The sequence below is a fragment of the Gavialis gangeticus genome, unplaced genomic scaffold, assembly GCF_001723915.1.
Source record: "Gavialis gangeticus isolate Ggan-Ray unplaced genomic scaffold, GavGan_comp1, whole genome shotgun sequence".
Taxonomy (NCBI): Eukaryota; Metazoa; Chordata; order Crocodylia; family Gavialidae; genus Gavialis; species Gavialis gangeticus.
Window position 1 is genome coordinate 194133426 of NW_017729032.1, and position 16264 is coordinate 194149689.

General features: G+C 40.4%; 1 protein-coding gene across 6 annotated transcripts in view; it reads right to left on the reverse strand.

The window, feature by feature from the left end:
• Positions 1-16264, reverse strand: part of DMD (dystrophin) — a 2221918-nt gene that overhangs the window by 595408 nt on the left and 1610246 nt on the right. The gene's annotated exons all lie outside the window — the stretch shown is intronic.

Genomic DNA, 16264 nt, shown 5'->3' on the forward strand with positions numbered 1-16264 from the left:
TAGTGGCAGCCAGAAGAAGCCACTTCTGCCACTGCCTAGGCTGCTTAAAAAGTTGTGGGGAGGGCTGGGGGCTGCACGTGGTTGTGCATGGGCTCTGGGCTGTTGCAGGGGGAGTGGGGGAGAGGTGGTGTGCTGACTGGCTCATGAGGGGCTCAGCCCCCGCAAGCTCTCCCATAATTTGAATCCATGTCTCCCATGCTTCAGCACTAATTTCTGATCCCATTCTACCTTCTACATGGCTATATAAAACTGGTTTATATAACACAGATGACAGACTGGTGTATTTCATAGGTGTGACCGATATTCTCTCAAATTCTGTCAAATTTTACCAAGGTTTACCTTTCTCTGGTATGTGCTGAAAAGTGCTCAATTGCAGGTGTTGGAAAATAGGATTTGAATGTCACCTGCAGTAAACTATTTCTTCAAAAGATCTAAATATTTTTTTGAATAACTGTCCAAAATTTATGATACCAATATGTACCCAGATATTAAACCTTCCTAATAAAATTACTAGGATTAAAGTCCATATTAATATATATAACTACAAAACACAAATGTAAAACCCAGGAGGAAACCCAAACGTAGCCTGAAAATTTAGCAACTATGAGAGACTTAATTGCTTGTAATCTCTCTTCTGGTTTAATGTCCTCTTCTAAAATCCCCACATGGCATATTATGGTACAATATTCTGCAATTAGATGCAGGATACGCCACATAACATATGTAGCATATTTTTGATTATCTATTTTTATATAAAATGAGCCATGCCATTTGATATACATTAATATATTTCAATCAGTTTTAATTAGTAAATCTTTATTATGAAATTTATGTCACCAGAACTGACTTGACCTACGCAAGATTTTTAATGTGCTACAGTTTTTTCCTCACATCAAGTTAAATAATACACTTCATACTATTTAAAATATAAACAAATGTCAAAATGGGAGCTTATAAAATAACGTTACTAAAAGGTAGTGCTGTGACTATTTCTTTTGCTGCACTTCAAAGTCAATGGATTATATTTTCAGTGGTGTTACAGAAACAGAAAATTATGTTCAATATCTTAAAATCAGAGGGGTAGTTGAATGCAACTTAAAGTATATATGGGCAGATATTGCATATTAATAAATAACCAAAACAAATATGTTGTTATATCCTAAAAATACAATGGATGCTATCTATATTTACATATGATTGTATTTGCCTAGTGTAAAAGGTTATCCTGAAAAATACAACCTGGGTGAAAATACAACAATATAACTGAATGAAGAGTTTAGAAAATTGTTTTTAATATTTCTATATAGTACTTTAAAAATATATATGCTAAAGATCAACATTCTTTGGGAAGAATATATTGTGTTTCTTTGTTAGAATTTATTAAATTGGAGGGAGTGAAATCTGAGAACTAGTTAATAAACCTATTTAAAACCTTTCAAATGTACTTTAGATAAACTCTGAAACAAGTGCTATTAAGGTAACTTCGCAATAATGGGTTGAAAAATAAAGTTCTGTCTTGGAAACTGGTTAAGTGAAAGGAAATTAAGAGTGGGAATACATGATACAGCCAATGCTCAGTACAGAGTAATAGTAGCATGCCCAAGGGACCAGTGGCAGGTATTGTTCAGTATATTAATTAACCATCTGGAAAAGCTAGCAAAGAGTGAGGTGGCAAATCTGCTGATCACAGAAATTTACTTAGGTTATTCAAACCCAGGAAGGATTGTGAGGAACTCCAGGAGGATCTAATGAAACTAGGTAATTGGGGAACATCATACCAGATACAATTCAACACAGACAAGTGCAAAGTAATGAACACCAGAAGGAATGATCTAAACTACTTGTACATACTGCGTGGTTCCAAATTAATTATAACCTCACAAGAAATGCATATTTAAGAATCAACACAAACAGCTTAATGAAGACCTCAGTGTAGAACAGAAGGCTAAAAAGATACTGCATTAAGAAGAACAGAAATAGTGATAAAAATACTACCAGTGACAAGCCAATATACACTCTCATCCCTATTATCATTCTGGTTTGGTCACCTCATCCCAAAGGGATAAAGGAGATCCAAAGATACGCAAAGAATGTTTACACAAATTACTACACATATAAGAGGAAATGTAAGAAGAAGATACTGAGGGTCAAACACAGCCCAAGTCAAACATGACCCCCAAGACGAGAAGTTCACTAGGAGGAAAGCAAGCAGTAGTTATAAATGATCACAATAACAAGCGAACCAGCAACAAGGAAGGGGTATGTCAAAGGCAAATGGGAGATATGCTGACTTAGTCCCTGACATTTCTAATGTTGAAGCTTGTAGAAGGAACCTGGCAGAAATTGTGAGAGAAGATAGTTGGTATAATTAGTGAATCCCCATTGTAGGGGTTTGCTTGGGGATCAGCTGCCATTGAGAGGATCCTGGAATCAGCCTAGGTGCATATGGGCCCAAAGAGAGAGAGAGAGAGCCAATTATTAATAATCAGCACCTGTCGAATGCCGGCATGAAATCTGATTTAAAGCATATGAACGTCAGAGAAAGGTACATATTGATTACAGCAGACTGTGGATCAGGCTTAAGAAAATAAGAGTCTAAAAATTAGAGGTGCACCAATATATCAGTCCAATAGCAGATTGATACTAATATAAAGAAAATTTGCAGCAATGGATATTAGCCCAACGGGGCCGATAATTTGGTCGATAAATGCTTGTGCTGCGTGCAGCCGCAGCACAGTACTCAGGCAGCGAGGAGTAGAGCTGGCAGAAGGGACAGCTGCCTCCAGCTGATCAGCTCATTGTAGTGAAAGGGGAGGAAGTGTCATGGGAGGGGCAGATCAATGCCCCCCCAGTGAGGAAGGGGGCAGGGGAAGGCGCTGCCCAGGAGGGGTGGGGGAGAGGCAGCTCCTACTGCTGCATGCACCCAGGGAGAGCATAAGGGGGGAGGCGTGTGCCCCCTGGATCTGCATGGGGCAGGGCAGGGAGGGCTTCAGCCTAGGCTGCATGGCTTTTCTTGGTAGGGGCTGTGCTCGGAGCGGGCACTGGCGGTGCTGGGAGGATGCTGTATCCACCCCAAATTTCACTGCAGCTCAGTGCCCGGTGCTGCCTCAGCTCTTCCTGGCACGTGAGTGTAGGCAGGGCATTGAGCAGGAGCAGCACTGGGCGGCTGGTGGCAGAGCAATGGTGACATTTGGGGTGGATGCAGCATCCTCCTAGAGCCATCGGCACCCGCTCTGAGCCCATTCGCCACTGAGAACAGCCCTGCACATCCCTGGCTGCAGCCCACCCCATCACACCCTGCGTAGATCCAGGGGGAACCCCCACCCCACATGCCCTCCCAAGGTGAAAGCAGCATCAGGACCTGCTTCCCCGCCATGAACTGCAGCTCCTCCCAACCCCTCTGGGCTTCACCTGCCCCCTCCCCTCACCATCGTGGGCATTGATCTGCCCCCCTCATGCCCATCTCCCCTTCCACCACACCAGATTTACCAGCTGGAGGCAACTGTATCAGAAATTGGATTGGTATCAGCCGATATGCCTCCTTAAATATTGGCTATTGGTATTGGCCCCCAAAATCTCTATCAGTGCACCTCCAAAGACCTTATATTTATTAATCTGCTTATTCACTGCCACAGATCACTAGCGAGTTTCACAGACTACAAAGGATGATTATTTACTTATATTAAATAAAGTGTATGTAGATACAATACCTAGGATAACAATAGCAAATGATATTAATAGTTATGTTTCAAAACAACAGCAAGTTACAAAAAGAAATCTCTCTCCATCTCCTCTAATTGACATAGTACAAAGTATGGGTTATTTTGCATTCCTCTCAAGTTTCTGGTATGGGACACAATGTGGTACAGGATGGTAAAACTATATGAACAATTAATCCTTCTCTGTAACTTTTTTCTTTACTGGGTATATTTTTTTCAATGATTGTATACATGAATGCATTATACACACACATATATAGTGCCTCTTTGTGGTTCCCTGCACTCTGGTGTCCTTGGGCACCCATTCTCACCTGCCATGCCTTTGGCATTATTATTATAGTGTGGGAGGTGGCCTCCAGGGAACCAGAGTGTGGTCCTGGGTGTTCCCCCTTGGGCTCTTTAGGCCTGCTCACAGCTCCCTCCAGTCTCTGGCACTGCTTTCCAGCTTCATGTACAAAGAGTTCCTCCATGACTGCAGGCACTCCAACTCCCCCACAGGGCTTTATAGAGCTCCCAGCAGTGAGCTCCTTCCTCCAGCCCTGCCCAGAGGTCACACGTCCCAACCTGTGTCAGTATCTAATCCCCAGCCTCCCTCTTCCAGCCTCCCAGGAGAATCCCTTCAAATCACAGTCCCCAATTCCTTCTTTTCTCCGTAATCAGTAACAGGAAAGGGTCCCCTGTTGCCCTATTGTCATTTTGTGACAGATCATAGATATCTTCTCATTTTTCCTACATTTTTAGACCATTTTAGAGCTTGGGGGATTAATAATATGAGATGGAACTTCTGTCCTTATCTTTTTCTGTCCCAGTATTACAAAATTCAGTGTCATCTTACTACTCTTAGTTAACCACATGAGTAAGTTGTGATCCAAATTAAGTTTCTAGTTGAGAGAGATCCACATAAAGAGAGACTCCCCTCAAACTATATGGGAATTTTTGTTGGTAACCTTTGCAGGCAATGACTATTTTGCACAGGTCAGTCAAATACCCTCTCAGTTTTAAATGTGGCTGACAAGCTGGCAAAAGATTAATTTGCACTAATGATGCTTTTCTACAACTGAACAGAAGGCAGGCATCTGAGCTGCCAATCTTTCACTAGGATTAAAATGGTGACAAAAGTACTAAATGTTCAAAACAAAGCACATGAAAAACCACTGAAACCTATACAAGTAAACAAGATAAAATTTTCATAGTAATAACAAAACAAGAGAAAACTGACCCCCAAGATCAAATTATTTATTGCTGGAGCTCCATTTGTCAATCAGTTTTATTAATTTCTATTCAGTTATTTGCTTCAGGGGGCTTATGGCCTGATTCAACATCCACTGAAGTCAATGATAAAGGTACTCATATATTGCAATGGGCTTTGGATCAAGACCATAAATAACTTGCTACCATTTCTTATTTTATCCTGTAGACTAAAAGGAATACAGTAAAGTTGGGCCTTTTAAAAGAACTGAAGCCTTTGTCCTCCATAGCCACTGAAGTGAAGAATAAAATTCCAGTTATAAGCACTTTTGAAAATATCACCCTAGAAATAAACATAAAAACCGCGTATAACTTTGGAAGGGTTGAAAAAATATTTTTTTTACTTCTCATTTTGAAGCCTTTCCTTTATTCCTATCCCACATTTGTAGGCCAAAGAGTGACGTTTTAAAAACACAGCATTGCTCTAAAAATAGTTTGTTAAAAGGATGATTGTTACGTTTTAGGAGGCTAGTATATGAAACTGTGCTTCTTAAACAGTTCTATTCATTTAATGACTGTGATGTTCCTTTGGACTAGCTCAGATGCCTGTAATGTGTTATATCATAAATATACCTACAATGGGTTACACTGGACTTCAGGCAGTCGCTCTACAATATTAAACAGGAAAGCCAGTAACAATTGTTTAGCATACAATAAATAAGGGTAACACTGCATAATTTTCTTTCACTGATGTCCAAAGTTAAAAAACTGAGAAAAATCTAAAGAATCAAATACAAACTGTCATAGCGGAAAAGGATATACTTTAATGGGAAATTTGATTTTTCTCTCTTTGTCTAATAACTTCTGTACTCAGTATTGGAAGTCAAAAGAATGATTACAAAATATCAGTTCTCTCCTCCATGCTTTAAAAGCTTTAGAAACATTCTAGAAGTATGGCTCCTTTCAACACAGTGGTGAATCATTCCAATTTCTGACCATTCTGGGCACACAACCTTTTCAGACATTGCCGTCCATATAATAGGAAGCACTGTTAATCTATGATCAACTTGACATGAAGAATATTGAAGAGGTTGGCTTTTCATGCTGGATCCCTCTTTCAACATTTATGTTGGGAGAAGAATTTAATCTTGCTTGAATTTAGCTCTCATATGGAAACTAACATATTTCAATAGATCTACATGTTTCCATATCCTACTGAAACTAAGTGAAAATAATACTAGAAAGACAGCTAATATAAATACTGGACAGTTTAGGATTATTACACTCAATTTGGAAAGAATGGCAATATTCCACTGAACTCAGTTCAGGTCCTCTTTTATTGGAGACCAGTTTACCATTGAGTATCAACAGAAACTGAACAGGAAAGAAAAGACTTTACATCGTGGCTTTTTCCACTCATCTCAAAATGCATCTCTGAGGAAGCTGTAAACACACCTATTCTCAAAACACAAGGCCTTAAAGATCTCATACAACAAATTCTGTTATCAAGAAAAAAATATTCTTTTTGGAGTCTGTCAGTGCCTCTCCTTAATCTGTTGGAGTGTCAGTTCTGAGCTATACAAGATGCTTACATCTAAGCAGCTAAGCAAATTCATCCAAAGCATTTTCAGGCTCTGGTTACCAAGGAGGAAAAGATAAGGAGTTGGAATTAAACTTGGCCTTGATTTCAGTGAAGCACTCCAAATCCCATGTTTCCTAATTTTCAAATTTCTGGATCCAACTTTTTCCTTCCTTTTTCTATTACAAAGCATTTTTGTCACCATAGTAGATTAAAAGAATTTATAGTTGTGTAGAATTGGTTTATGTTCCCTTAATAAAATATATTTACCTGAATCTAAGATGTCAATTATAAAGTCTAATATTATAAAGCCTTAGTCCATCTGTCTGCCTGTCCATAACACTTTATTCACACTTGGATTGGTTGTTTGAAACAACCAATCAGAGTGCTGCAAGAGTGTTCCAGACAGGAGGTGGCGGCATGCTGCCATGCTGGTGGGGCCAGAGCAGCTGGAGCAGGCGAGCAAGGCCAGAGCTGCTGTCCTTGCCCCTCCTTCCCCCTGCCTGCTGGCCCTGCTCTCTGCAGGCAGTGGCAGCACAGGGTGCTGGCTGAGGGGGACAGAGGGAGATGCTTCTGGGAGACTGTGGGATTGCAGGGTGCTGGGTTGCAGTGCTCCATCCCTGCTCTCCTCCCCGCACCCCGTCATTCCTGATGGGCAATTGGTTAGTTTGTTATAAATTTCCATGTACAGAATCTAATTATTGAAGGGTCAGTTATCTTAAATTCATCTGCCCCACTGCTAGGGTGGGAAAAGTAATGGCAGGGAATTTGGTTGGGGGGGGGGAACTGGGCAGTCTCCCTTAAGCTTCCCCTAAGCTATACACCATAGGTTTCCCCTGTATGAGGTCACCATACAGTCTCCACTGCATTCCTCCTTCCACATGGTTCAGCTCTGGCTTCAGACACAGGTATGGTCTCAGCTGAGCCACTGCCTAGCACAGGCAATATTCAAATCTAACATGAGGTATTTTTCTTCCCTCATGTTGATTGGGGCAAAATAACTCATCTTGGATTCAAGTAAATATGGTAATCTTAAATGTCATATCATGATGAATGAGAAACAGTTAATCTTTTCTTTCAATTCACTAGAACTTCAAGCCTGTAAAGACTTTCATAACTACATTTAATTCATAGTGGCTTATTTGATTGAGTCAATGCACATGCATGAGTCTGTATAGGCTTGGAAGGTGCCATGCTTGACAGAGTATGAGAAGAATGTCTACACTTGAGAAGTTGTATTTCTTAAAATAAGTCCAGTCATAGTATTGGGTTGACAAAATAGGTGGTCACCTACAAATCTTATATTTCTCTGAAAGAGTTTGTTTCTAAGTCTCTACTCTGCCCTGCTCTCTTCTTAAAATAAAGCTATATAAATAAAGGGAACTAGGGAAGCAACATAGCCAATCATCATCAATGTGTCCCACAAAGCAAATCAATTTCTGTGCAACTGAAATGAATTCCAACTTCTTTGGTGCTTTCAATTACATTTCCATGTTGGATCATTCCAGATAATGTTAACTTTGCAAGATACACTGGTTGAACAAAGCAGTTTACACTATTTACCAATTTAACTGAACTTGGCAAATCTGTCATGAAAAATGTATTACATCCCTAATATGAAGGTGCTGATAAAAACAATGCTGTGCTTACTCTAAAACTATACAGTATTCACTAAGAGTAAAAAGAACTGTGCATATCTAACTTCATTTTCAAAGATTCCTTACTAGTGCTAGCACTGATATAACTCTATACCATGGTAGCAACAGTGAGTTCACTAGAATAAACAAGGCTCTCATGGCCACCAGTATTTTTAATTTTGTTGTCTAACTCTACTTAAATAAGAACAAGACATGCTGGTACATGGAAAGCTAGCAGCTATGGGGGAGAGCCATCTAGGCTAGATCTCCTGTAGCTTCTGAACTATACCACTCACTGAACTATATCAATTTTAGTTGTGAGGATATATGTTTTCCATGCCAAAGGCAAAAAAGAAAATAAGGGTCTGGGCTTACTTGGAAAAACTAAGGGAGATGTCAAAGGTAGCTTTTCTTTTCATGAACAAAGAGTTCAATGACATTTTAATATTTATACAAATGTCTTCTATGGACAAGAAAGGAAAAAATATTCTAAGATGATTTTAGAAACTTTATGGCCTGAAGTAGTGCTTGTTTCTGTTGAAAAAATGACAAGCACAGAAAGGCTTGTTGAAAAGCTCTTGGTGGCCTCCACCCAATTTCCAATGAATAACTTGCCAGACTCTGGCACACACAGCAAACCTTTTCCTTCTCTTTGAGGTTGACAATGGATGATCAGTTTTTACCATATTAAATAGCCAATCCCTTATCTTTTCCAATTTCCCTTAGGTCAGTTTTTATGCACATTGGCCGGACAATACGAGGAAGATGGAACTTCAGCCTACACTATTTTGTTCTGTGGCTAAATTAGTATTTTTGTGACCCTAATAATCAATGACTGTTTTTCATGAACACCATATGTGTAGTGAAAGATGAAAGAAAAAAAACTGTACTGAATGTTCACAGTGTAGATAGATCAGCTACTGCTTACTGTGTTGGGACATTTCTCATGTATTATAAGGGCAAATAGCTCCTGATCTAAAAACAAAACAACCTGTTGAGCATCTTCAGATTACCTCAAAGACCAAAATTCCTCAAGAAGATGAGATTCACACACATCTTCTTCAGGAAGAAGCAATGCACAGACCAACATATGCCACATACATTGTTCTTGAGAGCACAGCCTGTCAAACTGATTTTGGGGGAGAATTAAATTTCATGGTTTTAATTATCATTCATCAGCCATGCTTACAAAACTATGGCCACATGTATTCTTGATGGAAAGCAAGCCACCCACTGGTAAAAAATGGCAGATTTCAGACAGATCAGAGGTAGCGCGAAGTTTAATATAACTAAGTTTACCTTCATCTTCAGCATCTCTGGGTAGAAAAAAAAACCTGTTGGTTTTTTCTCATATGGCCATGTACAGACATACAGTTTCTCCTGGGAAAGTTGCTGTTCTCCCAGGAGAAATCACAAGTGTATGGACATTCAGGATTTTTTTTCCCAAAACAAAAATGACTGCACCAGGAGAAAAATAACAAGGAATAACCAGGGTTAAATGATTCCTGGGAGAGTTTCTCCTGGAAGAGCAAACTTCTGTATACATACCTTATGAAAGAAGCTGCAGCCCAGTTCTCCAGCATCCCAGCATGCTTTGCTCCCATTCTTCCCCCGTCTCCTCAACAGGTCCAGGGAGACTGTATGTCAATTGGGCTAGACTCTACTGCTTTAGCCAAGCAGGGAGCTCCTTCACAATCTCTTCATCGTGCTGCAGGGCAACAGCCCGTGAGGCAATCAGGGTCAGCCAAGAGCTGCCCTGTGCAATGCTGTTATGTCCCCAGGTAGGAAGCCTGCACACTAGGCTTAGACATGTGCACATGGCTGTACAGCAGCTTGGCAGTCAAACATCTGCTCATGGGTCTCCAGGTAAGTTTTCCTACCAGGAAAACAAACCCAGGATAATTCGTACAGATCATTTGAACGTGCGTCTGCAACCTATGTTCTCTACTTTGAACACTTGGCTATTTGCACATAATTATCTGGTTTACACATGCAAACAAATCTGTTGTACACTGGTGCACTTCAGTTATTTGAAAGCCTAACACTTAAAACATCACAATTAAAAAAGTAAATACTATAAAACATGAACAGTAATCTACTGTTCCAGATTTCTTCAAAAACTGTAGACTCAAAAAACCACAGCTCTGAATTGGTGTCTAATCAGTTACTGGATAAGAGCTGGACAGTTACTTTTTTCTTTTTAAATTCTACAGATTCAGAGTATGTCACTAGGGCTAGAAAAACATTTAAAGTCGGCCCTACTGCACTATTGCTTCCATGGAATATAGATATGTGAGCTTCTGGGAGGTATATGATGACATTTAGTTAAAGTGAACCCTAATTTAATAGGACCATTGTGTTTCTATTGTATTGTTTGTATTAACGCCAGCATTGAGAACATGTCACTATTCGAGTCATCAGCTTAACTTTCTATTAAAGTTAACACGATTTAAAGTTAAGCAAACATTTGAATGGATTATTGGAAATGAAATATGCTTAGAATGAAATATTCACTTAAGTTTTATTTGAAGAATAAGTGGGGTTTATCTACAACAAGAGATGAGGTAGTGGGGAAAAAATAGTTTAATTTCTTTGTGGGGTTGACAGAAAAGAAAACAATCCAGAAATACCTCCATGGTGCAATAATATGCCTTTTTACATCCAAAATAGATTTGATGGTTATTTCTTTCATTCCACCTTTCTCTCTAGAGCACGTTTTAGTTTGGCTGCTTAATTTGTTTTTGCTAATTCAGGCAACACAGACCACTTTCTCCTTAATTGCCTTTGCTTAGCAAATAATACACTTATTTCTGGAATAGTTAACGCTTCTAAAGATAAGAGGACACATGTTTACAAGTGAACCTTGTGCTTGCCCAGGTAATCAGCACATGTGCCTCTAGTGTGCCTTTCCAGCTACAACTACGAAAAAAGAATGGGGAGGCAAGAGGGATGCACCCATCACACACTAACAAGCTTGGCTATAACAGGAGCTAGAGTTTCATTTTCATTATTGTTCAATGTTATAAAACAAAATGCTAAGGCAAAGGGTAAACACACAGCAATCAGTTGCAAATCCAGCTAAGCAAAACAAAACACAAGCTGGCAGATGTTGCCTTAATGACTGAAATACTTCCTTTGGCTCAACTATCACCAGCAGATAAAAAACAATTTTACTGGTACTTGCCTGTTTCTTGTAATATTAGTCTATGTTACATGGACAAAATGGCTCACATGATTTATACTGACATGCAATTTTAGCATTAATGTTAATTTTACAGAAAAGATCTTAAGGAAATTAAATCATGTCTTTCTTCTCCCTGTGAAAATTCCTTTTTGGGGTCAATAACCCCTAAAGTAATAACTCCTAAAATAAAAGCGTCAAACTCATCTGGCCCCAAGGGCCGGATGAGTGTCCCTGAGCTGGTCTGTGGGCTATACTGGGACCTACTTCCTGAGGAGTGGCTGTGGTGCCAAGTCCAGCCTGTGCACCACAAGCAGCATGCACTAGCCCCCAGCACCAACACAGGGCATGTGTTTCCCATGGCATGTAGTCTGGGCCCAGCGCTGCAGGCAATGCAAGGGGTTGGTCTGAGGTGCTGCATACAGCCTGCACTGTGTGCAGAGCTGTGGCCAACCCATAGGCCATGGGCAGCATGCACTAACCCTGGGGCTCATTGTGCACATAACACAGGGAGGCTTGATGCAGGCTTCATGTGGCAACACTGGACCAACCCCTTGTGCAGAAAGGGCTGGGGCTTGCTCATGGAGTCAGTCCAGAAACCCATGGTCTGCATCTGGCCTCAGGGCTGTATATTCGACACCCTTGCCCTAAAATGAAGATGCAAAAGAGCACAAATAAAAAAACTGTAGTGGGTACAGTTTCTGTTACAGTTTAATTCTGCAGTTTTAAGGTACTTTCAATATATAATGGTTGACTTGGGTATCTTTAAAGCACAATCCGACAAATCAAGGCTCATATTTCTTAGCCAGTACTCCCTCATTAAGTCATTTGAATAGTACTTATGCATAAAACAGTTTTCCCAAAACTGTTTTGAGCTTTTGAACATGTACAGTTCTCTCAAAAATCACATGCATTTGGGTAGAGATTTGGCTTATCAAGGCGCAAGTTATGGAGAGAAAATATATAATTCACCTACCTCCCAAAAGTAAATGATGGCCTAAACTTAAAGAAAAATGCACTTCTTTTGCTCTTACAAGAAGCCTGGGGGTCTCAGGCAGGATGACAGCCCTGGTGACCTGCTTTGACCTGCTGGATTCTCTAACACCTGGCACCTTCCCCCTTCTCATATGCTGTGCCTTAATGTTCACAAAGATACGTTTGGGAGACTGTCCTTAGATAGCCAGGTGACTGATCTGGAACCTTTTCTCTGCTGTGCAGGTGTTTGGTCCTCTATTACTGGGCTCTCAGGCCCTCCTCACAGTTCCTAGTCTGGCAGGAACTTGCACAAGATTCACCCACAGCACCTTCACCAAGTGTCCTCAGGGCCCTCCTCCTGCCCCTTCAGCCACTCCCAAGCTTTGTGGCTCACTTACAGGCAAACATGAAAACATAGCAACTTCTGTTCACCTGACACTCACTCTGCTCATGAGCTTTTTCTCCTGAGCTCACTCTGCAATCACAGCCTGGGCCAGACTCCCTCTCTAGCCAGGAAGCTGACTGCTCCTCCTTCCAATCACCTGACCCCCAACCCCTTATAACAGGGCCCAGGCGCCACTAATCCTGTCCCCAGGTTTACTGCTCTTCAGCCCATGCTTGATCCCTCAAGCCTAGACTCACTCCCAGACTCACCACCCTGCTGTACTGTCTCTTAGAACAAACTGCAAGGGGGTCCCTAGGACCATACTTGCAGTCATTACTTAATTAGCTATTTTGACCCCCGTTACGCTCTGTACAATTGGAAATCTGAGCTGTAAAGTCTGACTTGTATAAACAGGAACTAGAATGAAAACTCTAATGAAAACTCTTATGAAAATCTACTATTTTTTTTTTACTCCAGCCAGCTGGCATTTGAATAATGCAGAGCCTTAGTTCATTATGAGGAAGCTAAAGGAAAGAAATCTCTGTGAGGTTCTCCTCAGAGGCATTTCTCATCAACTGCTCTTTTAGGTATGGTGGGGTTTGCCACTACATGGAATGAGATCATGAATTTGGACTTTAAACTCTGTGGATACACATGAGGAATCAGCAAACATATAAAATCCATCTTAGAGCCAGCCTCCTACTTGTACACTGGTTCTCGCCTCTTGCTGACAGAGATTTCACCTCCCTTAGCTAGTCTTCCCTGCCACCGAAAGAAGACATGCCACAGCAGCACTGTGGAGAGACCTCAGGGCCAGAGTATTCTCCATGCTGTTTTTGTCCCGAGTTCAAGGGATGGTTGAGGGTGAATAAGGACCAAATTATTAATTCAGTTCTTCCATGTTTAGACTGGAAGCCAAAGCAGTCTTGGGGGTCTATAGACTGTGTGTGCAGATCCTCTGCACAGATACCATAATCTTTTCATAGACAGAGCAAAAACCACCCTTATATTTGGGTCACCTAAGGTTTTATCAACATTCAAAAATCACACTGATTCAATTAAACTAGATTCTAAATTTATTTAGACTAACTGCTGAAAAAAAACATCAGTTAGGACACACACAAACTGATGTAACAGTAAATACAGTCCATACTGCTTTGTCAGTAACCCTGATTCTAGAGCAGGGGTCAGAAAGCTATGGTCCATGGGCCGTATCCAGCTCACGGAGCTATTTGATCTGGCCTGCAGACTGTAGGTTTTCCTGTGCTGCTGTGGGTCTTGGTGTTTGGCTGCTCACTCTGACCCAAGCTGAGTCACTCTGGCCCACAGACTAAAAATGCTACCTTTTTTTGAGTCTGTAGACTCCAGCAGACTACTGAAAGAGAGAGAAAGACAGCCAGCCAGGCAGCCACACAGACGGATGCTTACATATTAGTTCAAATGAAAGGGAGCTATGCCTGACAAACTAACCAGCTGGAACCACAGGATCCTAACCAGCAGCACAGCTCACAAGAGTACATTTTGAGCATATGCCCAAACTGACTCTGGTGTCTTGAAGCTTAATATACCATTACAATAGCACTGCAGTTGTACAGACAATAATTTGCCTTTTCTTTTCTTTTTTAAGGCAACAGGAAATTGCATACAAGATATCAACTTAAATGGAAGGCATTTAGCTTGCCAAGTCAATCACTCACAAACTAGGAAATATCAGATTTAAAGTGGCCTGTCCAGACTTAGTTCTATCCTTCCTCTGACACTTTAGCAGGTGTCAGCTATGTAACCTTAGCACTTTTCTCCTAACAAAGGAGGAAGTTTTAATGTAAGAACTTACCTAGAGTCTGAGCTTTCAGCTGCACATAGCTGTACAGGAGCCTACACATGTTGGTCTCTATTTTGAAGAGCTTATGATCTGAAACTTCTTAGTATTCTGCTGACCTCCGCATGGTGGAGCAATGACAATTCTACCACTGTCCCCACACTTGTGAATCTATATGGATATTCACTGATACGCTATATATGTATACCAAATTTGTATGCATATGTTACTCTGTGTGTGTGTGTGCGTGCGCGCAGTGATAGCATATACAAATTCACAAGTGTGAATAGATAGACAGATAGTTTTCTAATAACATGCTCTCTGAGTTAACCTTGGGTATCCTATATTGGGAAAGTAGAAGTCTCAAGTACAAAGTTATTTAGGATGTTATAAGGTAAAAGCAACACTTGGAAATAGTTCAGAAACCATCAAGCAGTCCATGCAATGCTCAGACCACAAGGATTAACACAAAACTCCTACCACAAAACTCTGTTTGATAATAATAAGCATCATTCTGTACTACCTTTTGCTTTATATCACCATAGTCTATACTCAAGTACAAGGCATGCCAGTCTTTACAGGTTGTTTAGTTTTGTTTTGTTTTAAGCAAAGTATTTGTGGCTATACCTTGTCTAGATTTGGATCTAGTTTGAAATCAAAATCACAAACCTGCCACAAATGGGAACTGTTTATTTTTTATTTTATGGATGCTGAGACAATCCCCTGAAATTCTTCCATTGTCTTCCTCTCAAATTACTAATTTTTCCTCCTCCTCCTGTGAATCTAAACTCAGATATCCAGCCCTTCTCATCTAGTCCCAAACTATTTTACAGGTTTTTCATAACACAGGTATCAACTTATGCCACTTTTCAAGAAGGTGGCTACACTTCTAATAAGATCAAATTATCAATAGAAAAGTTATTTAATTTACAGATCCACTTTAGAGCTTAGCTGCAGTGTTTCTCACTAATGAGACCTTTAGGGCTAGGGACAGAAATTACACATAAATTAGTATAAGTGATCGGAAACTGGTTCAAATCTGTAATATAACAGAAGTTCAGTGAACATAAACCACTTTCAAAATGGCCAAAACTGGTCTAAGATAAACCTAGATGGATGCAGTATCGGACTTTACTGATTTAGGTTAAATCAGTTTATTGAACTTCTGTCCCCCTCTAGATTCATGTTAATTCACAGTCCCACAGCATCCCAGGATGATTGCATCTCCCCCACAAGCCCCCTCTCACAGGGTGGGCAGGCTATCCTTGGCCCAAGCCGTTTTCTCCAGCCAAGCAGGGTGGCATGCTCTAGTGCCCCCCAGCTTTTGCCCTGGGCCACTGCAGCCATGTGGCTGCATTCCCAAAATCAAAAGTAAATGTCTGTTCACTTGCTTATCAGTAGTCTAAACTGCACAGAGTAAAATCTGTGAAGATCAAATTGATTCAGTCTCAGGCTTTTGACCATCTTTTCTTAGCCTAGATGCTACCTAGAGGATGAGGTCAACATAGCATTTTGTTTTTAAATCAGACCTAAAGTTAGTACTACTGCTTGAGACAGAAATGTTGTTAAAATTGACCTGGTGTATAGGCATAAGAATATCAAATTAATTTTTACAAATTAGTAAAAAGAAAATGGAAATGAACTTTAGCAGTCACTACTGATTTAAGTAACTTTCACTATGCAAACAAATTTCCTGAGTTTGTTGCATATTTAACTAAGTTGCCTTTTCTGACCTTGTTCATAAACTTTAATTAAAAACATTTTAAAAAACTCATTCAGTT